General features: G+C 39.2%; 1 pseudogene; it reads right to left on the bottom strand.

Moving 5' to 3' along the window:
* Positions 1-12,687: 12,687 nt before the first annotated feature.
* LOC138082270 (zinc finger Ran-binding domain-containing protein 2 pseudogene) lies at positions 12,688-13,623 on the bottom strand (annotated as a pseudogene).
* Between the last annotated feature and the right edge of the window lie 3,008 nt (positions 13,624-16,631).

Raw genomic sequence — 16,631 nt, 5'->3', positions numbered from 1 at the left:
ACATACAAAGAAACAAGTAGGAATGAATGTTCAGATCTGCTCACTGTTCTCTATTTTCTTTTCTTTGTTCTCAGGAAAGGAAAAGAAAAAACAAAACAAAACAAAACTCAGTCCTCTTTTTCCTTATCAATGTAGCAGGCAGAAGTAAATATACTAGTATTTGAAAAGTTGATTCAAATATATTTCCATTACTCAAGGAAAATCATATAAACATGACAAATGAGAAAATCAGTGATATGTAGAATAAGAGAAATGAAAGCAATACTAAAGTAAGGCTAAATAACTAATGTTCAAATCAGAAAGTCTCACCCATCAAATTAATGTTATGGGGTCATAACTAGAATCCTTATGTTAGGGGAAGCACACTGATTGAAACCGCCCACCCTAGCCAGGTACCATAGTAACCATCTGCATGAGTTGTTTTATGACAGGAGATCCTGATAAGGAATACGGAACTAATAAGCCACCACCAACTGGAAGAGTTTGGGAAAGGTCTAAAGGAGACACTGCGTGTCCGTCCGCTTTCCAGAATCCCTCTTGCTAGCATCCATCTTGGCTGAGTGATGCTTGCACCACCAGGAAAGACTCTGAATTAGAATGATTGGTCAAAGACCACCCGGAAACTAATCCCATCACCATAAAACCTGACGTTGCTAGCCACGCGGCAGAGCAGTTCTCCTGGGTTCCCTTACCCTACTGCTCTCCACCCGGGTGCCCTTTCCTAATAAAACCTCTTGCTTTGTCAGCAGATGTGTCTCCTTGGACAATTCATTTCTGAGTGTTAGACAAGAGCCCAGGTTCGGGCCCTGGAAGGGGTCTGCCTTCCTGCAACACTTAGCTATGGCCTTGTGACATTCATAGTGAGGTGCATAACGAAACAAGGATCTTACATTCAGCCAGGCAAACATACAGGACTATACTTACCCTGGCAAAAAGTTTCATGTGGTTACTCAATTTCTCTTCCTTGGTGCCACACGGCAAAAGACCTTTCAAATGATTCAAGCATGATACTGAGGTAGGAGATAGACTGGTTGCAGGTTGGAAATTCACAATCAGCCAGCCTCCTCTTTGCATATCCTGAGGCAAGTGATAGTGAACTCCAGTTGAGGAATTTACAACCAGCCTCCTGTTTGCTCTCAGAAATGGAAGTAAAAACAGAAGCAGGGTAAATAGCCAGTCTTTGTCTCTTGTAAACATCTCAAGGGGGTAATCATGGCAAGGACAAAGAAAGGCAAAAACCCTGTCTGAGTAAAGGATAAGAGAGAGACTACAAACACTGGGAAATACTCTTGGGGTCAAAAGTCGGGGGATAACTCCAGACCATAGTGAATCTTGCTCCTCTCAGAAGCCTTCACTTTGAGATCCATCTTGGCTGAGCCGTATGTGTGCACCCCAGAGAAAGGTTTCTGGGTAGGTCAGGTTTGGTAAAAGAAGCCAGGCATTAGGCCTGAAGGAAGGCAAAGACCTGGAAGAACTGACCTATGCAAATGAAACTTAACCCTCTCTTTACCGGGCTCCTCCTCTCCCCCGGTGGTGTGCATCTCTGCCCAGCTTCTCTCTCAATGAAACAAACTTTCTCTATTTGCTGTTCCATTTGTTGTTGTGTTAAGTCTCTCATAATAAACTTGGTGCCTCTGTTTACAGATTCTGCCTCTGTGATAAGTGCATTCTTCCCCTGGGGACAAAGATTCTAGGAAAATTGGCTTCTAACCTCTAGCCCTTGCTGCTTTGCTGACTAGGATTCCTGGTTTCCATCCAGGCTGAAACTGAAGTCTCTCAGTCGTGTCCGACTCTTTGCTATCCCATGGACGGTAGCCTACCAGGTTCCTCAGTCCATAGAATTTTCCAGGCAAGAGTACTGGAGTGGGTTGCCATTTCCTTCTCCAGGGGATCTTTCCAACCTAGGGATCGAACCCGGGTCTCCTCCACTGCAGGCAGACGCTTTATCATCTGAGCCACCACGGAAGCAGGCTACCCAGGTTCAATTCCTGAGCAGGAAATAAAGATCTTGTTTCATGCCACTGCTCATTGCTGCCTCACTGAGATCGATATCACCTATTTAGACACCTTCTCTTTCTTCCTAGTGCATTTAGAATAAATTGCAAATTCATTGCACACTTTCAAAGTAATAAATTCAAAGTCAAAATCCCAGGGCATTTTTACAGTGAATTTTCAACTCTTAAGGAGCCTATAAGTAATCACTTATCTAAATTATCCCAAATCAGAGCATTTTATGAAGCAAACACAGCCTTAGGAAATTGTGCAAGACAGTCCAGAAAATAAAATTCTAATCCAGTTCCACTGATGAACATAGAGGTTCAAATGCACGAAAACAAAGAAACAAAAAAGTGGCAAAAAAAAAAAAAATCCATATTTCCAAGAATAGTGACTATTATAGTGAGTAATAGATTAATATTAAGAATGCAGGCTACTCTATAAAATAGATAACTAATAAGGACCTACTGTATAGCACAGGGACCTCTACTCACTACTCTGTAATGACCTCTCTTAATTCTTCAGCTGGATCTACACCCACAATTTCTAAGTACTTTGAAAAAACAAAGTACTTTTTATTTAGGGATCTTAGAAGCAGTGTGGAGAGACAGTTTGAGAGACCCTGGTTTTGGACCCAGATAACCTTGCTTTTGGTGTATCTTGCTGTTTCATGTGCTTGCTATATGACCTTGGCAATATGTTTATTAATTGAGCCCATATTGATTTTCTTATTAAACAAAAGTTAGTTACCATAGACTGTGAAATTATTGTGAGACTTAGCAGAAGCCATATGTAAATAACTATTTATTAATTTCATAATAATATGAAGTTCAGTTCAGTTCAGTTCAGTTGCTCAGTTGTGTCCGACTCTTTGTGATCCCATGAATTGCAGCACGCCAGGCCTCCCTGTCCATCACCAACCCCTGGAGTTCACTCAGACTCACATCCATCGAGTCCGTGATGCCATCCAGCCATCTCATCCTCTGTCATCCCCTTCTCCTCTTGCCCCCAATCCCTCCCAGCATCAGAGTCTTTTCCAGTTAGTCATCTCTTCCCATGAGGTGGCCAAAGTACTGGAGTTTCAGCTTTAGCATCATTCCTCCCGAAGAAATCCCAGGGTTGATCTCCTTCAGAATGGACTGGTTGGATCTCCTTGCAGTCCAAGGGACTCTCAAGAGTCTTCTCCAACATCACAGTTCAAAAGCATCAATTCTCTGGAGCTCAGCCTTCTTCACAGTCCAACTCTCACATCCATACATGACCACTGGAAAAACCATAGCCTTGAGTAGATGGACCTTAGTCGGCAAAGTAATGTCTCTGCTTTTGAATATGCTATCTAGGTTGGTCATAACTTTTCTTCCAAGGAGTAAGCGTCTTTTAATTTCATGGCTGCACTCACCATCTGCAGTGATTTTGGAGCCCCCCAAAATAAAGTCTGACACTGTTTCCACTGTTTCCCTATCTATTTCCCATGGAGTGATGGGACTGGATGCCATGATCTTCGTTTTCTGAATGTTGAGCTTTAAGCCAACTTTTTCACTCTCCACTTTCAATTTCATCAAGAAGCTTCTTAGTTCCTCTTCACTTTCTGCCATAAGGGTGGTGTCATCTGCATTCCTGAGGTTATTGATATTTCTCCCGGCAATCTTGATTCCAATTTGTGTTTCTTCCCATCCAGCGTGTCTCATGATGTACTCTGCATATAAGTTAAATAAGCAGAGTGACAATATACAGCCTTGACGTACTCCTTTTCCTATTTGGAACCAGTCTGTTGTTCCATGTCCAATTCTAACTGTTGCTTCCTGACCTGCATACAGGTTTCTCAAGAGGCAGGTCAGATGGTCTGGTATTCCCATCTCTTTCAGAATTTTCTAGTTTATTGTGATCCTCACCGTCAAAGGCTTTGGCATAGTCAATAAAGCAGAAATAGATGTTTTTCTGGAACTCTCTTGCTTTTTCCACGATCCAGCGGATGTTGGCAATTTAATCTCTGGTTCCTCTGCCTTTTCTAAAACCAGCTTGAACACCAGGAAGTTCATGGTTCACGTATTGCTGAAGCCTGACTAGGAGAATTTTGAGCATTACTTTACTAGCATGTGAAATGAGTGCAATTGTGTGGTAGTTTGAGCATTCTTTGGCATTGCCTTTCTTTGGGATTGGAATAAAACCTGACCTTTTCCAGTCCTGTGGCCACTGCTGAGTTTTCCATATTTGCTGGCATATTGAGGGCAGCACTTTCACAGCATCATCTTGCAGGATTTGAAATAGCTCGATAGGAATTCCATCACATCCACTATATTTGTTTGTAGTGATGCTTTCTAAGGCCCACTTGAGTTCACATTCCAGGATGTCTGGCTCTAGATGAGTGATCACACCATTGTGATTATCTGGGTCCTGAAGATCTTTTTTGTACAGTTCTCCTCTGTATTCTTGCCACCTCTTCTTAATATCTTCTGCTTCTCTTAGGTCCATACCATTTCTGTCCTTTATCGAGCCCATCTTTGCATGAAATGTTCCCTTAGTATCTCTAATTTTCTTGAAGAGATCTCTAGTCTTTCCCATTCTGTTGTTTTCCTCTTTCTTTGCATTGATCGCTGAAGGCTTTCTTATCTCTTCTTGCTATTCTTTGGAACTCTGCATTCAGATGCTTATATCTTTCCTTTTCACCTCTCTTCTTTTCACAGCTATTTGTAAGGCCTCCTCTGACAGCCATTTTGCTTTTTTGCATTTCTTTTCCATGGGGATGGTCTTGATCCCTGTCTCCTGTACAATGTCACGAACCTCATTCCATAGTTCATCAGGCACTCTATCTACCAGATCTAGGCCCTTAAATCTATTTCTCACTTCCACTGTATAATCATAAGGGATTTGATTTAGGTCATACCTGAATGGTCTAGCGGTTTTCCCTACTTTCTTCAATTTGAGTCTGAATTTGGTAATAAGGAGTTCATGATCTGAGCCACAGTCATCTCCTGGTCTTGTTTTTGCTGACTGTATAGAGTTTCCCCATCTTTGGCTGCAAAGAATATAATCAGTCTGATTTTGGTGTTGACCATCTGGTGATGCCCATGTGTGGAGTCTTCTCTTGTGTTGTTGGAAGAGGGTGTTTGCTATGACCAGTGCATTTTCTTGGCAAAACTCTATTAGTCTTTGCCCTGCTTTATACCGCATTCCAAGGCCAAATTTGCCTGTTAGTCCAGGTGTTTCTTGACTTCCTACTTTTACATTCCAGTCCCCTATAATGAAAAGGGCATCTTTTTTGGGGTGTTAGTTCTAAAAGATCTTGTAGGTCTTCATAGAACTGTTCAACGTCAGCCTCTTCAGCATTACTGGTTGGGGCATAGACTTGGATTACCATGATATTGAATGGCTTGCCTTGGAGACGAACAGAGATCATTCTGTCATTTTTGAGATTGTATCCAAGTACTGCATTTTGTTGACCAACATCTTTTGTTGCCCATGATGGCTACTCCATTTCTTCTAAGGGATTCCTGCCTGCAGTAGTAGATATAATTGTCATCTGAGTTAAATTCACCCATTCCAGTCCATTTTAGTTCGCTGATTCTTAGAATGTCAACGTTCACTCTTGCTATCTCTTGTTTGACCACTTCCAATTTGCCTTGATTCATGGACCTGACATTCCAGGTTCCTATGCAATATTGCTCTTTACCGCATCGGACCTTGCTTCTATCACCAGTCACATCCACAGTTGGGTATTGTTTTTGCTTTGACTCCATCCCTTCATTCTTTCTGAAGTTATTTTTCCACTGATCTCCAGTAGCGTGTTGGGCACCTACTGACCTGGGGAGTTCCTCTTTCAGTATCCTATCATTTTGCCTTTTCATATTGTTCATGGGGTTCTCAAGGCAAGAATACTGATGTGGTTTGCCATTCCCTTCTCCAGTGGACCACATTCTGTCAGACCTCTCCACCATGACCTGCCCATCTTGGGTTGCCCCACGGGCATAGCTTAGTTTCATTGAGTTAGACAAGGCGAGGAGATACCCTTCATCCAAGGTAAGGAGCAGCTGCTGCCCTTTTCTGGAATAGCTGTGAAGAGATACCCCACGCCCAGGGTAAGAGAAACCTAAGTAAGATGGTTGGTGTTGCAAGAGGGCATCAGAGGGCAGACACACTGAAACCATACTCACAGAAAATGGTTCACATAGACTTATATTATTAAGGGTCAGTCAGACCTAAATTCAAACCTCACCTCTACCACTTAATCTGGGTAAGACTTTAGCCCAGTTCCTTAACTTTTAGATACTTAACTGTCTTCTTTCTGAAAAGTGATGTTTATCTTGCATATTGGTTGTAAGAATCCATGGAAAACTTGACGCAATATCTAGCCCAGTTTCTGGTATCTGAAAGATGCTCAGGTATACCTCTTCTTTTTATTTCTCTACATTGTTGCCTTGTGTCTCTCTAGTCACACCTGTCTCCTTGTATCCAGAAGTGGCCAAACTCTCAGACTCAGGCCATTTGTGTTCTTTCTTTGGCCTGAAATGTTATTCTCAGGAATTTCCATACGGCTAATTCCTTCTTGTCCTTCAAAAGATCCTCAAAGATGTCCTTCTTTTGGGAGATTTTCCAAGGCTAGGCTCACTAACTTAGGCATTTTCTCTAATTTCCTGTTCCATACCAATTCCTTTCTTTCATCTTACTGATTAACATTTACATATTTGATGGTACCTCACTCCAATACTTTTGCCTGGAAAACCCCATGGACAAAGGAGCCTGGTAGGCTGCAGTCCATGGGGTCGCAGAAGAGTCGGACACGACTGAGCGACTTCACTTTCACTTTTCACTTTCATGCATTGGAGAAGGAAATGGCAACCCACTCCAGTGTTCTTGCCTTGAGAATCCCAGGGACGGGGGAGCCTGGTGGGCAGCCGTCTATGGGGTCACACAGACACGACTGAAGCGACTTAGCAGACTTAGCATATATTATAGGGTTTTCTGACCAGCATTTTCTTGGTTCAGGAGAATTGTGACTGGCTTTTTGAAGGCTTGTGAGCTTTAGGCAAAGCTGACTTCATCACAGCATTTCAGGATAGGACTGCATGACTTACATAGACTGAGAGAATCCTTGAACCCTAACCCTATCCTCCAGCAGACTCGAATCAGGATAGTGTAGACAAATGAAACTCAATTCTGGGCCATAGATAATGCAATCAGGCAAGTGGTTTTTCTTTCTTGTGGACATAAATCATGAAAGTTATAGAGGCTGGAACTAAAGTAGCCAGCTTACAGTGAAGAAGTAGAAAGGGGAGTGTGTGTGTGTGTGTATGTGTGTGTGTGTGTGTGTGTATGTGTGTGTTCATGTATGTGTCTTCTACATAATCTTCATGTAAGTACTTGGATCAATCTATACCTGAACTAGACCTCCGACAGGATCTTTAGTTACATAGCCAATATGTTTATTTTGCTTATCTGGTTTGAGTTGGGTTTCCTGTGATGTTATAAAAATCATCAGGATAGATACATTTGTTTAGTGTCTGTATTTGATCCTAAACTAAAGCTTTAGGATTGAAGGGATAAGGTCTTATCCTTAATTATACCATTAGTGCCTAGAATAGTGTGCATGCATGATGACATGTTAAGTTGCTTCAGTCATGCTCAACTCTTTCCAATGCTATGAACTGCCCACCAGACTCCTCTGTCCATAGGATTGTCCAGGCATGAATACTGGAGACCTAGAATAATATTAGTCATCAAATAGATTCTTAATACATGTTTGTTGACTGCATAAATATGGCATTGTGTCAAGCTCCAAGGGGGTCCCAATCTTTCCCAGGTGTGAGTTCAGTTGCTCAGACTGTCAGAGTATTTAAAGACCTGGAAGTGCTTGGATTGTGTTTGACAACACTGACAAATGTAGAGTATTCAGGATGCTAGCATTAGCTCACAGATTTTTACAAAGATTCTTTGACCAGGGAAAACTTAAATGAAGTCTGTGTGTCAAGGCAGTCCCTGAGCTTGTGGATTGGGATAGGTATGTCCAGTTTCAGCAGAAGTCCTGACTTTTCCTGTTGCTAAAATCACCCTGGGACTGGTGACATGGAGTCATGGAATCAGTATTTTCGAATTAAAATACACTCTAGGGCTTCTTTAAGCTCTTATGTTACAAATGCAGAAATGTATGCACAAAGTTTACTAATTGGTCATCTAGTCCACTACACTTCACGCCACACTCCTCTATTTAGCCCTTTTTTTCCTTTTACCTTTCCTTTCTTCCTCCTTCTCTCTCTCTCTCTTTTTTTCATTTCAAATACCTTCATAGATGACATTTCTTTCCTGCCAGCCATATGACATTTATTTTCTGCCAGTCCCCATATTGGGACTACACCTGTGCTGGCAATCATAACACGATCTTTGCTCTTAAGCATCTTTAATCTGTTAGAAGATGAAAACAAGGCAAAAGAACAACTCTAACATGAGATAAATATCAAAAGTTATTGAAACTCGTTTGTAAGGCATCATTTCCAGTCTGCTGGATGTGGCAATTGAGTCATGGTGACTGGTGGTCAGAGAGAAGACTTAGAGGATGTAGAACGCAAACCGAGTTCCAAACTTTGCCTCCATGAGAGGTTACCAAAACAACAAAATCAGAATAAGGTGACTTCAAAAGGTCAACAGGGTAGTATGGTGTATCAGATGGGTAATGTTGCAAGATGAGGACACAGAAGCACAAACAGGGTTGGAAATCAATGGCTTTGTGGGTCTTCCGGGAAGCCCTGGCCTTATCACAGGGATGGGAAGAATTTTGAGAGGCTAGGAGCAGGAAGTTAGCATGATCAGATGGGCATTACAGAGTGACCACCCAGACTGATGGATGGGTAGAACTGATGACAGGGAATTGAGTAATGAGGCTGTGTCATTAATCCACGGTTGGGAGTGAGGGGTGGGACAGGCCGCAAAGCTGGGACAACACACACCGCTAAGACAGAAACCCTGATGCTGTGGTGTGTCATCACCCTCCCCCTTCCCTCCTTTCCTCACCTTTAATGATTTCTGGATGTTCTGAAGTGGAACCTGGCAGATGGCATTTTAAGAAAAAAATGACTTCACAGCCCCAGGTTCTAATCTGATTTATATTTTTTTCCTACCAGAAGGAGATGAGAATGCAGTACCTTCTTAGGTAATTAATGATTCAACGTGGGGCCTTTGCAAAATGAAACTGAAGCGGCTGGAAGCCTCATTTGCAGCCATAAGAATTCAAAGGACACAAGAAGGCTGATTTGTGATTGTTGCTTTTTCTCAATAAAAATTAAACAGATTACAAAGAGCTGACAGTGAGACAATGTCTTGCAGAAGTAATGCTTCTGACATTTCACTGAGTGTTTACTGCAAATATTCAAATTTATCATTCTTGACATTCTTTAGAAAAATGGGGATAAAATATTATTTTGGTCCTGCAATATTGCTCATATGCATGGTTATATGCATGCATAATTGATGGAAAATTAAAAGATTTCTGAACTCTGCATCATATTCATTTTTTAAATTAAAGGTTCTGATGAAAGATCATGAAATTAAACCCAAAGAGCCTTTACGCTGGGTATCAAATGCATTTAAGGAATAATAAACTCTATTTTCTGTATAAGAAAAAAGGTGCCTATCATTAAAATTTTGTTTATTTTGGTTAAGTCAACCTTTAGAGAAAAGTTATTGACAAAACAAATCCAGATAACATTTATGTGGCCCTTAAAAAATTAGAGATATGATCTTATTTAAATATTTTAAGAATCATATTGATATTATTATGTCCCATTTCATTGTAGGAAGCAAAATTCTGCTCACTGTCTGTCCTCAGGCAGGTTCCTAACCTCTCTGACCTTCAGTTTCTTTATCTGTAGACACAGCTGATTTTCCCTGTGTTATGGGATAGTGTGAGGATGATGTCCAAATAAGACACAGCACAGCCACGAATTCATAGTGCTGTTGAGATTATCTGTCACAACCACTCTGTGCAGACCAAGTCTGCTTTCAACTCGGACTTTTTAATTTCTATTTTCATAATCTTAACATCCTAAAGTTCATTGTTCTGTGGTTGACAGGTTCTTCTTTCACAATATGCTCTATCCTGTCTTTTCTCTTCCTTTCCATTCTCTCCACAATTTGTACAAATTTTATGAAGTTTTCCTAAAGCTGCTTCCCTAGTCTTTATCATTTTTTTCATTTATTTCATGGTCCACAATGCCACTATGGGGAGATTCCAAAGGTTTATACTACTTTCCTGATGAATTCTTGTTGTCTACATAAGAACTTAGCCCATCCCTGACACTCAGGGACTACTGTCTCCACTTACCGTCTCATTTCTCCCTAAATGTCTCTAATGAATGCTAAAGTAAGAACACCTGCTATTGATGCAATGTTTTATAGTTTACAGAGTGCCTGTGATAGCCATATAACATTTGGTATGAAACCATTAACTTTCTCTACCATAGCTATTAGAGGCATGTTTCAGTGCTTTACACTGGAAGTGTTATAACTCTGCCAAATAAAGAAATATATTTTATCTCAGACTCTTGAAAAAAGTGACTGCTTACAGATGGGGCACACCTATTTTAAAAAATTGCTAAAATTAAAGAAAAAAAAGATAATACCAAGTCCTGTTATAGGTGAGGAGCCATCCGATCATTTATACATTACTGACAAGAATAAAAAGTGCTATAACTATCTGGGAAATCAGTTTTTCAGAGCTTCATAAAGTTAAGAATATGCTTCTTATATGGTCAAGCAATTCCAGTTAATACTATTAACCACAGAGGGATGAAAAGTTTTGCATGTAAATCTTGTCACAAAAGTTCAACTTCATTTATTTTTTTTTGACTCACAAGCTTTATTTACATTTGTCTACAGCATCATTTCCTTATGAAATATACTAGTACAGCTTAAACCAAATAAAATCATAATCATTCAAATTGTCTGTAAACTACTATTAGCTAAATTTATAACCTTGCATTTGCTTATTAGTACAGTCAAAGTTTTAAATACAGAAAGCACAAGAATAAACCAACAATAGCATGTAGAATCTAGAAGATCATCTGGGCAATTTAGAAGGTGGACTTTCAAGAAGTCTGAGGCACAATTACAAGAGAGTAAAAGTTCTTGTGCAACCTACAGTAAATGTAGCAAAAAAAATTTAAGACATAAAAAAGGCAGGGGAAGTTCACTGTAAAAATATCATCAAAATATTTCTACATATGCTATTTTGCTTTCATCTTTAGATAAACTGAAGAGAAAAATCACATTTCAAAATAAAGAACAAATGTAATTTTTATCTGTCTACTAAGTACCTTAAAACATTTTAATTTTCAGCTGCAGTAGACATGAATGTTAAGGAAAAACAAACAAAAAACAAAAACAAAAAATGTGGGTATTGATTTCCATGCACAAAAAGTTCCCAAGCACATCTGTCAACTTCCCTTAATATACTTACCTTGCATTGTCACTGAAGATACTGTTAAGAGAAACCTTTTTTTAAAAACCAGAAGACAAAATAGAGCTCAAATGACCAGGTTTTGAGAAATAAAACAAATCTTGAAAGTATTTTAAGCCATAAGTAATTTCAAGTGAATAGGAGCAATTATTTCTGCTTATGTCATGAGGAAATAAGCATTTGTTACTCAGGAGAAAATTTTATGCAGTGTTTAAACACCTCAAAGCAAATGTTCATTTAAATTCACAATGTCTTGTCTCTGTTGGTCTTATACCCAAAGAGAAATATATTCCAAAGCTTTCTTCAATTTATTCATTAACTAGGATTTAATTTTGTCTACCCTATTGTGTGATAACTGACTTTTTAAAAGGTATCACACAAAGGTTCTGAAAACATTAGACACTTATATATGTTTTTCTCATCAACCACATTAGTAGAGATGAACTGCTAGGCACTCTTGTTCAAAATCACTGTGTCAGAAAGGCAGAAACTAATATCTTTCTCCTCTGCAATTCACAAAACTTTTCTGTATTAATCTTGGTGGTGCAAGAAGTAAAACTAGATAGAGACAATGATTCTAAGGCACCCTTAACAGGGAATTTCAAAATAAAGAAGTTTCTAGTTAACTGTTTAACAATCTGTTAAACTTTTTCTAGTAAGAATCACTTTGAAACAGGTTAACAAACAGGCTGAGTCCTTTCCCCAGATTAACATAAACAGATTGTTTCCAACTACTTTACCACAGTCTTGCCTCCATGCCCAAAGTCCAGACAAGCCTAGATAATGCTCATATTTGGAGATGAGAAAAACAAGAGTTTAAATTAGAAAACAAAGTACTTTGTTTAGCTGAGATGTTATAGCTTAAAAAAACAAATGGATGTAAATAATGAATGACAAACAAAGCATCTATTTTGGGACATCATGGCTTAAAATACTGTTTACTTTTAACTTCACAAATAAACAGCTGTATTTTCCTGAAAAGCAATGAAAGGCATGCACCTCTACTAGCAGAGTTAGCACTTCTGACCAAGTAAGACACCAACTTCTTAAAAAATATGCTTCATGCATTATATTGGACTTTTTTTTAAGACGTAAATTTTAATACATTCTTTCTTTTTTGAACTTGAACGGGAACCAGAATGGGATGATCCGGAAGGTGACCTGTGGTGCCTGGGTAAAGTAGTGGTGTTCCGAGGGGTTGGCCCTGGGCTCAGGGTTGTTTAGTGTTTTCACCAATCACCTGGCTTTCAGGTGACCGTGATCTTGTTCGTCTTTTTTTTTCGATCACCAGATGAAGAAGATCTAGAACGACTTCTCTTTCTGTTCCTCTCAGGAGATGATGATGAACTTGAGTAAGATCTTTTTCGTGGGGAAGAAGAACCCCTGTGGGACCTGGAGCTGGATCTTGATTTCGACCCACGAGATCTCGAATGTTCTCTGGAACTGGAACGAGATCTTGACTGCGAACTGGAAGAACTTCTTGAACGCGACCTGGACCTAGACCTTGAACTGGAGGGGGAGGATGAGCGTGATGAAGATCGTGAGTGTGAAGACCGAGACTTTGAGCGACTTCGTCTGTTAGATTTCTTTTTAGTACTATCTTCTTCTTCACTGGCATCAAGATTATATTTTGAGAGATCGGCATCATCTTCATCCTCATCCTCATCTAATTTATATTTAGAAAGATCTTCATCCTCATCCTCTTCTTCTCCCTCAGACTCTTTATCTTCAACTTCCTTTAAAATAGATGCAGGACCAACTGCCTTCCCTCTGTATTTTTTCTTCTTACGTCCAAACTCATCATATTCACCATCAGATTCTTCTCTTTCCATGTACTCAACATTTTCTCTTTCATTAAAACCACCACCATATCCTGTTCTTTCTTCCAGTTTAGCATACTTTGGAGTATTACACATATTACACTCTGATCTTCTGGCCCAATTCACGTTACTGCAAGTTTTACACTGCCAGTCATTAGCACTAAATAAGCCTCGGCTCTTTTCTGCGAGTGTCTTTCCTATTTCAGTGCCCCCTGCTTTCATCATCTTAGCCTCAGTTGTTTTCTCTCGACCACATCTATTACAGCTAGTTCTTCTAGCAAAGTTTACATGTCCACATTTTTTGTCCGGGCAAATCCAGTCACCGTCACTGACTCTGAAATTCTTGGTTGACATCTTGGACGCCGCCACCACAACCACCCGCAGCTACGTCTTCAACTTCATTTATAAAAAATACAAATAACAGCTTCATTTGTCATAGCCAAAATCTGTAAATGACCTAAATGTCTTTCAGAGGACATTTGATTAAACAAACTCTCATAAATCTATACAACAGAATACCACTAAGTGTGAAAGAGGAGCAAGTCAGCTTAGATGGCTCTTCTTCCTATCTCAGAATGCTGCATACTTTATGATTATGTTAATTTAGTATTCTCAAGGTGGCAAAATTAGAACTGGGCAACAGATGAGTGGTTGCCAGGGGTTAGAGCAAGGGCATAACTGTTAAGTGGGAACATTGGGGATTTCCTATGTGGTGATGGATTTTGCTGAATCTGGATTGTTTTGGTGGTTATACAGATCTGTCCAAGTTCTGAAATGTCAGAAGCACACACACAGACACACACACACACACACGCACGAGTGCATGCATAAACTAGCAAATTCTGAATATGGTCTGTGGCTTAATTCCTAGTATGGTGCCAATGTTACCATAGTTATGGAAGACATTATCACTTAAGGAAGCCAAGTGATGAGGACCTACACTATTTTTGCAACTTTTATATTAAATCATTTCAGAATTAAAATACTTTAACCAGGAAGAAATAGGAAATCTTAACAGACCCATCACAAGCACAGAAATTGAAACTGTAATCAGAAAACTTCAGCAAACCAAAGCCCAGGTCCAGACAGCTTCACAGCTGAATTCTACCAAAAATTTAGAGAACAGCTAACAGCTATCCTATTCAAATTCTTCCAGAAAATTGCAGAGGAAGGTAAACTTCCAAACTCATTCTATGAGGCCACCATAGAATACCAAAACCTGACAGAGATGTCACAAAAAAGAAAACTACAGGCCAATATCACTGCTGAACATAGATGCAAAAATCCTTAACAAAATATAGCAATGAGAATCCAACAACATATTAAAAAGATCATACACCATGACCAAGTGGGCTTTATCCCAGGGATGCAAGGATTCTTCAATATACACAAATCAATCAATGTAATACACCACATTAACAAATTGAAAAATAAAGACATATGATTATCTCAATAGATGCAAAGAACGCCTTTGGCAAAATTCAACATCCATTTATAATAAAAACCCTCCAGAAAGCAGGAATAGAAGGAATATACCTCAACATAATAAAAGCTATATATGACAAACCCACAGCAAACATTATCCTCAATGGTGAAAAATTGAAAGTATTTCCCCTAAAGTCAGAAACAAGACAAGTGTGCCCACTCTCACCGCTACTATTCAACATAGTTTTGGAAGTTTTGGCCACAGCAATCAGAGCAGAAAAAGAAATAAAAGGAATCCAAATTGGAAAAGAAGAAGTAAAACTCTCACTGTTTGCAGATGACATGATCCTCTACATAGAAAACCCTAAAGACTCCACCAGAAAATTACTAGAGCTAATCAATGAATATAGTAAAGTTGCAGGATATAAAATCAACACACAGAAATCCTTTGCATTCCTATACACTAATAATGAGAAAATAGAAAGAGAAATTAAAGAAACAAATCCATTCACCATTGCAACAAAAAGAATAAAATACTTAAGAATATATATACCTAAAGAAACAAAAGACCTATATGTAGAAAACTATAAAACACTGGTGAAAGAAATCAAAGAGGACACTAATAGATGGAGAAATATACCATGTTCATGGATCGCAAGAATCAATATAGTGAAAATGAGTATACTACCCAAAGCAATCTATAGATTCAGTGCAATCCCTATCAAGCTACCAACGGCATTTTTCACAAAGCTAGAACAAATAATTTCACAATTTGTATGGAAATACAAAAAACCTCGAATAGCCAAAGCAATCTTGAGAAAGAAGAATGGAACTGGAGGAATCAACTCAGGCTCTACTACAAAGCCACAGTCATCAGTATGGTACTGGCACAAAGACAGGAATATAGATCAATGGAACAAAATAGAAAGCCCAGAGATTAATCCATGCACTTATGGACACCTTATCTTTGACAAAGGAGGCAAGAATATACAATGGAGAAAAGACAATCTCTTTAACAAGTGGTGCTGGGAAAACTGGTCAACACTTGTAAAAGAATGAAACTAGAACACTTTCTAACACCATACACAAAAATAAACTCAAAATGGATTAAAGATCTAAATGTAAGACCAGAAACTATAAAACTCCTAGAGGAGAATATAGGCAAAACACTTTCCAACATAAATCACAGCAGGGTCCTCTATGACCCACCTCCCAGAATATTGGAAATAAAAGCAAAAGTAAACAAATGGGACCTAATTAAAATCAAACCTTCTGCACAGCAAAGGAAACTATAAGAAAGGTGAAAAGACAGCCTTCAGAATGGGAGAAAATAATAGCAAATGAAGCAACTGACAAAGAATTAATCTCACAAATATATAAGCAACTCCTGCAGCTCAATTCCAGAAAAATAAATGACCCAATCAAAAAATGGGCTGAAGAACGAAACAGACATTTCTCCAAAGAAAACATATGGATGGCTAACAAACGCATGAAAAGATGCTCAACATCACTCGTTATCAGAGAAATGCAAATCAAAACCACGAGTACCATTTCACACCAGTCAGGATGGCTGCTATTCAAAAGTCTACAAGCAATAAATGCTGGAGAGGGTGTGGAGAAAAGGGAACCCTCTTACACTGTTGGTGGGAATGCAAACTAGTACAGCCACTATAGAAGACAGTGTGGAGATTTATTAAAAAAACTGGAAATAGAACTGCCTTATGACCCAGCAATCCCACTGTTGGGCATACACACCGAGGAAACCAGAATTGAAAGAGTCACATGTACCGCAATGTTCATCGCAGCACTGTTTATAATAGCCAGGACATGGAAGCAACCTAGATGTCCATCAGCAGATGAATGGATAAGAAAGCTGTGGTACATATACACAATGGAGTATTACTCAGCCATTAAAAAGAATACATTTGAATTAGTTCCAATGAGGT

The sequence above is a fragment of the Capricornis sumatraensis genome, chromosome 7, assembly GCF_032405125.1.
Source record: "Capricornis sumatraensis isolate serow.1 chromosome 7, serow.2, whole genome shotgun sequence".
Lineage (NCBI taxonomy): Eukaryota > Metazoa > Chordata > Mammalia > Artiodactyla > Bovidae > Capricornis > Capricornis sumatraensis.
Note: the sequence above shows the minus strand (reverse complement) of the source record. Positions and strands in the feature narration are given on the sequence as shown.